Raw genomic sequence first — 7,108 nt, 5'->3', positions numbered from 1 at the left:
TAGCAGCGTTTGTGTAGGCATCCATAGGGCCCTTCTTGTTGCTCTTGGCTACAATTGTCATATCCTCGCTGGCTGGCAGGTGCACTTCATGTATGCTGTGAGTGTGTTGTTTTCTATAGTGCTGTGGTTAGTTTTATCAGGTAGGGGCTAGGTTGAGGACCTTTGCTGATCTGTTGCTAGGCAGGGTACCAAGTGCTTCCGCTCCCCTTCTCCGGAAATTGTAGCAGGATTCTCGTGGAGTTGGTATCCCCTCGCCGCTCTCTATTAATACGCTTGTTCGCTGAGCCTCAGGTCGGGGTCACAGTCTATTTATGTCTTGATCAAAATGTAGTCATAGGCGCCACTCTGCGAGAATGAACACGGCCCATTGACCTGTTCTTTGGGAAGTTACCCACTCGAGAGTCCGCAGCCACACTTTAGCTCACTGTACCTTTCGCAGATGGGAAATATCCATTTGCATATCAGTCTTTGTCCCGCCCACATGGGCAGTCCAGCATCGAAATGCTATGGCAATTCCCTTCTGAACAAGAGTACCAGCAGCAACCCCACACACGTGTTTCAGCCTTGTTGGGCATCATCAGTGAGGTGGAGCTGTGACTCTCTGAGTCTTGGTCCCGCCTATTTTTCCTTATGGATTGTTTGCCAGTTCTGGAGCACTGTCGTTGTTTTGCGCAATCAGGCTTACTCTTAATTGTGTAGGCCCAGGGCGTTGGCGGGACCCAATTTAATATTATTGCTGCTACTGGAGCTCTGGCGTGTCACTACTTCTGAGGCGGTGCACGTGTCCAGGTGCCCCCGGTGTCTGTGATAGTGAGATCCCTTCGGTGACCCTTAATAGCTGTGTCGTGGCTGCGGTCCGCATATCACAAGGAAGGACGGTTATACAGGTGTAGTTTTTCCCCCAGGGCGCTCGGGTATCTGAGTGGTGTATGGTGTAAGGCGTATTACTTGTTAGTTCGCTGGGGGAGCTCCTGCAGGGTTAATGGATAGGAAGGCGGGCACGGTCTAATTTATCCTCGCCGAGGCTCAAATGAGGCACTGATGTGGCTCCAGGCCAGAGCCAACCCAGCCCGAGTCTGTCAACAGTGTTCGGCGGCTTCCCCCCGCAGGTGGTTGCTTCCACGTACCTTCCGTTACTGGTCACCGCCGGCTCCTGCTCTCGCTCTCCACCCTCACTGACGGATCCACTGATCGGGGCTGATGTCTGTATGCCGCGTGTCTGCCGCCCTGTGTGTATCGCTGCCTGCCGGAGTCCCAGGGGGTGCTCCGAGGAGTGGATGGGTTTGGGTGCACGAGGCGCTACAGTGGTTGCGGGCTGCCCTCCCGGACTCGGACTTCCCGTGGGTTACAGGGGGTGCGGCTATGGTTTCAATTTGCTCCAGTGGTACACTGTCGGGTACTGCACACTTCTGTTCCCTTCTGAACGCAGAAAGTGCAATTGCTCCACAGGATATGGCAGGAAGGATTTTGCAGGTTATGGAGCTCCTTCATACTAGGCGGCCATCTTTGCTGGCGCACAACAGCGCCCCCGTCAAGGAGTGCTTTTAAAAGAGGAAACCTGGGAGCCATTTTGGAAAACAACTAGACCGGAAAAGTAGAATGAAAATAACTGCCTGGTGAGCTCCCATGTTGGAAAGGGAAAAAAGAAGTATTAGATGCGTAATTTCCACTTTTTCCATAGGGAATTTCGACGCATAACAGTTTGAGTCCTATGATTTTTTTGGGTTCATTTTTTCCTGTGAGCTAGACATGGAACCCTCATATACATAAGAACAAAATAAAGGTATTATGAATCTATATAGGAATAGGTGGGAATTAGTGCATGCAAAGAATGTTGCCCGTGGAAGTGGGTGTGAGGATTTGGGGCAGGACCTGGTCTTGATGAGGCAGCTTTGAGAGACCTTTTTAGAGAGCTCTCAAGAAGTCATGGCCTAGGCAGTGCTTGGAGGGTATTTGGATTGGGCCTTGAGGTCAATAAATACTTGCTACAACTTGCACAGCCATCGGTTTATGGAGGATGAGTCGGGGGTAGAATTGCATGGGGAACGATTCTGAGCTCAGCCATAAACACGTTGCTTTTGGTTAGATGGGCTGAGGGGCCGTTGTTGAGTTTTATACTGGTGCAGGTCCCAGCAGAGAGACGGATTTCTCGGCAAGGAGGCAGTAGATGATCTTTAGGGGATTTGCATATATTAGGTGAATTAGGATAGGAAGCAGAGAGGGGAGGCAGGGATAATGAACTCTGACGCTCGGCCACACACCGTGTGAGGAGCTTTGCCCATATCCCATGGTGATGTTGCAACACTTTGCCACATTGCAGACCACCCCTGGGGGTTGGGACCCCGAGGGATCTACATGAGCTGCAAGTCTATTGCCAGGATTATAGTCCAGTACAAAGGATAAATCAATGCACTTATCTCCATTTTCAAACAGAACGTAAGGATGGCAGTGAGTATCCATAAACTAGGTACTAAATGCTAAGCAGCGATTTGCTCTGTTTGAGATGATCTACGGACAATCTGCATGTACTTGCTTAAAGTAATATTGAGGAAATGAGTTTCCTGTTCGCTGCAAACCACATCTGGTGTTATATTTCTATACATCTCCCTGGCTCCCACCATATTTAAATTTGAGGAGAAATGAGTTCTTTCAAAACCACCCCCAATCATTCCAGCTCATTCTCCCTCCTCAGCGCCTACCATATATATTCTATATCACATATGGAGCACAAACTGCTATTGGGTCAATGCCCATTTCCCCTTAATTTTGTGTTATACTGCTTAGCTTCTTACATCTTTCCAATTGAGGTCACATTACGAGGTCTACCTTTCCCCTCCATGCACCAACCCCCATGTCACTTCAACATCCTTTTCTCCTTGGACTAGGGAATACATGAGCCATTGTTAACAAACAATCTGGGCTCTTCCAGTTTTTACCATAGCAGTCAACCACAGGGAGAACTGCACGTGACTATTATGCAGTTCAATATACCAAGTAGACTGGACCTACATCTGATTGACGCGATATTCAGCCATCAGCGCTCTGTTCCTCTGTCCCTCCCTTTCGCCCACATTATAGCTTGTTCTGTACAGCAGCTCACATAACAACTTGAGACATTTAAAAACCTTTACCTTCTTCCTGTAGGCACTCCAGCTTTTTAGATGATTTCCACCTCCCACTGCCTTCCAGTCCCTTTCCCATTCATGTCAATTCTCTCTGCCCAGTCCTTTTATCGCCTCATACCTGAGCTAACATCTCTCCCCACATAACACGTTTATACCTACACTTATAAAACCCACTTCTCACTTACAGATAGTGTTTTGTTTTTTGACACATTGTCAAACAACCGCATAGCTACATCATATCACTCCACATCAAGAACTTTCCTGTGGGCCCTTGAAAGAGCCTGCATTAGCATCTACTCTCTGAATTATCTCAGAGGATACAGCTAGTTGCAAACTTCATCCCAAACAAATCCCAGCAGATGGAGCTCCCCTTGAAGACTCAAGATGGCCACCAGACTCTGCCATTTTCTCCTCTCCACATTGGTGATACACTGACCTTAATAGGTTGTGTGGTCATGTGGTTTTGCGATCCAACCCTGCTGAAACCTTGGTTTTGGTCCAGGGAGGGCCAGGGTCTGGGACAGTCCACACTCATTTCTTCTCACTGGTTCATAGACTTAGGAGAGAATTCATTTGGGGAGAGTTAGAGCGGAGGTTCTGGTGGGGGTTTTGGTGCTGTTTTCATTCGTGGGTGGCCCCGTGGCAAGACTGAAATTGCTTGATTCTAGAGGCGTGGTTGCTGGGGGCAGAGGAGAAGTCTGATAGCACTCCTGGGATCAGATCCTCATCCCAGAGAGCTACTTTGCACTCCTGGGATCAGATCCTCATCCCAGAGAGCTACTTTGCAGGTCATTGTCATGGATTCGGGTGGGGTGGGGTGGCCAGATCAGTGGTGCATTTGCTTTCTTTTGTTGAATGTGTCATTTACTGTACTATGAGTACATATATTCAAATATATGTATGGCTGTGCGGACGCTCCTTCTTGCTTCAGGCTTCACCATCGATGACCATGGCATGGATCAGGGTGTGTTTTGTGCAGCCATGTGCCCACTCTATTCATGAAGTAATTGAAGCATGTGTGGAGGATTGGGTTTTCTGAGGCAGTGGGTGGCGTGTTCTTGTAGGCGTGGTAGCTGGCCTAGTTGGGGGCCCTTATGTTTTTAGCTCCAAAGTTCTTAAATTGTATGCTCTAGGGTTTGCTTCCTGCTCATGGTTAGATTGTGGTGCTGGTTGGCAGGCAGGACAGGAGGGGGGGGGCACCACAGCTGGAAGTTGCATAAAGGGTTAAAGGATTGATGGACCTCACTGGAAAATCAGACACCAGATATTGAATTGCTCACTTTGGTGAGGACTGGACTGGCTGCAAACACTGCCCCCAGCATGGGTGAGAGGCATTGTGGCTTGGGCTTAGGTGGAGAGTTGATTGAGCAGCAGATGCAGCCAGTAGTGGCATGGAAGTGAAGGGATGGGGGGGGAGGGGGCTGGTGAAGGACGGAGGACAATGGATTATGGCAAGGCACTCTGGCTCAAAGTAGATGGGACCTGGTTTGACTAGGGAGTAGAAGCTCTTCAGGGTCGGGCAATGGTTTGTGGAGGATGGGGACTTTGTTGGATGAGGTACTTCTTGAGGTTTGCTGCGCAAGGATTTGGCTTGGTGGGGATTGGAAAGGATGGCACCTTTCCTTCTGACCTTTCACTTCTTTAATTCACCTTTCGTTGCTTACCCTTTTCATCTCCTTAATTGTTTTCCACAAGCAACACATATACATAGGACATCCATTGAAAAAATACTGATTTAAAAAAAATATATATATAGGGGTAAGCGGTTAAAACGGGTGGGGATGGGGTTGGAGTGGGCTTGAAATACAGGGAAACAGGAGGCTTGGGGGACCCCACAAATAAAAAAAAGTCAGTAAAAAAATCAATTGAAAAAAATGTTTTTTGGTAAAATCACATGTAACACCGATTTATTGGGATGGCCGCTGTAAACCACGTCCACAGTATACCTAGGATAGCCAGAGCACATATTCTGCCCTTCATGCATCCAGACTTTTATATTTATATCTACAGTATAACAACCTTCACCCATCTATCAGCCACTGACACACCTTCTCATGCTCTGCACCATATTTTGCTTCGACACATTTCTTTCTTCTTACGTCACACCCTTTTCCGGTCAATTTATCCTTAGCAGACAAAGGTCCTTTTTCCTTGGGCGGCACTTAATGAGCCTTAAACCAGACAAGGCTTGCGCACATTGAGATTCCTACGTTGGTGAGCTTGTAGTGTACAAAAAACGCTCAATAATTGTAATACTAGTAATAATAATGTGTGTCCAAGATTGGTTCTCGGCATATTTAAAGCAAACCAATGGGACAGATCAATTATGCCTGTGATACCTGGGGATGGGTAGCATGTCCTTCAGTGCAGGTTTGCAAATGGACATTTTTAAAGGGTTTTTAATGGTGCCATAATTAAGGACATCGAGAAATCTCTCGTAGTTTCAGACTCGCTCCAGCAATCCTATGGTTTCACTATGATCTTACCACCCTGCACAAGTAATATAAGACATTATTGATGACATCACTGTTGGCAGGACTGTAAAATTCCTTCTCTAAACCACATTTGCACAAATTGTGAAATCAGTTTTTCCAATTTGCTCGCAGGAAGACTTCAAAGTGCAAAAAACTGGCTTGCTGTACGCATTTGACGGGATCCTAGTGGCTGCCACTATTGATATTGCAAGCATCACTGGCCCCCTCATGTATAGCTTATTTACCAGTGGTGACTGTTCTTGGCTGAGAAGCTTACATGGATTACATACTAGGGGCCTCATTACGACCCGGGCGGTAAGGGATTACCGGTACCGGTAAGGGCACCGGTGCCGGTAATCCCTTACCTCCCTATTTCGAGGTCCTTTTGCGGGTCCTCCCTTAATGGCTGGTAAAACCAGCCGTTAAGGACGGGACCCGCAAAGGGACTTTAGAGTTAATAACGGTACCACAATTTGCGGTACCGTTATAACTGCTTTCCCCATTCCCATTGAGCCCTATGGGGGCTAAAATGGGAATGGGGAAGGGCCATGGTGAATGGGGAATTACCGCCCCCGCCAACCTTGGAATGGGGCGGTAATTGCTCCATTCACCATAGCGGAATCAGTAAGGTTTTGGAGGCAACCATGGCGCTAATAGCGCCATGGTTACCTCCAGGGTCGTAATGAGGCCCTATGTCTCTATGACTAGACTGCCACACCCTACATATGCAGGAATACACCCGAAAGAAAGCCAGCCCTTTGTTCTTGTAAGGTAGATGCCCCTGATGTAATCTTACATTTTATTTTATTCTGCCCAAGCAATCGTGTGTTAAGGAAAAGATTGTCACTGCCAGCCCTGAAGAAATCTGGTTTTGACAGATGCCCCCTGAAAGCAGGAGGAAAAATCTGGCTTTGCGTCCAAATCCTGGTCCCTAATAAAGCCATTGGAAGGGAGAGACACCCTGGGCCCAGACTGGATGACATGATCATATAATTAAACAAGGGAACATTTATCTCACAACACAATCTCATGAAGGGCCATCAGCAGATGGAAATACACCCTGATTCCAACTACATAAAATGTTCCAAGCTCTAGAACTATTCATACATGCAACTGTTTTGGGGTACACACGTGACTTCAAAAATCGTTAAAAAATCAAGACAACGACATCTCTCATTCCTCAACAAGCTACATTACAGGGACTATATATTTATCTTCGGGAGGACCCAACAAAGCCATTACAGAACTCTGCCCAAGTGTGCGAAACATTAGAAGATGCTGGCCTAACAACAAATGCTGTAAAAGGACCTCCAAATACCCCCGGAACAAAGTGGAGTATAAGACTGAAAAACAACAGAGGAGTGTTCCCGTGTAGCTAAAATTAGGGAATTGATTAACAGGCTGCCAGCAATTATTAGACTGGTAGCTGTTCTGAATAAATCATACGGTTTGATACATAAACTATATCACCTATCATGCTTCACTTGTGTTGTGTGGATTATTGATAGC

This window comes from Ambystoma mexicanum, chromosome 4p (genome assembly GCF_040938575.1).
Source record: "Ambystoma mexicanum isolate Mex_15411 chromosome 4p, UKY_AmexF1_1, whole genome shotgun sequence".
Classification (NCBI taxonomy): domain Eukaryota; kingdom Metazoa; phylum Chordata; class Amphibia; order Caudata; family Ambystomatidae; genus Ambystoma; species Ambystoma mexicanum.
Note: the sequence above shows the minus strand (reverse complement) of the source record.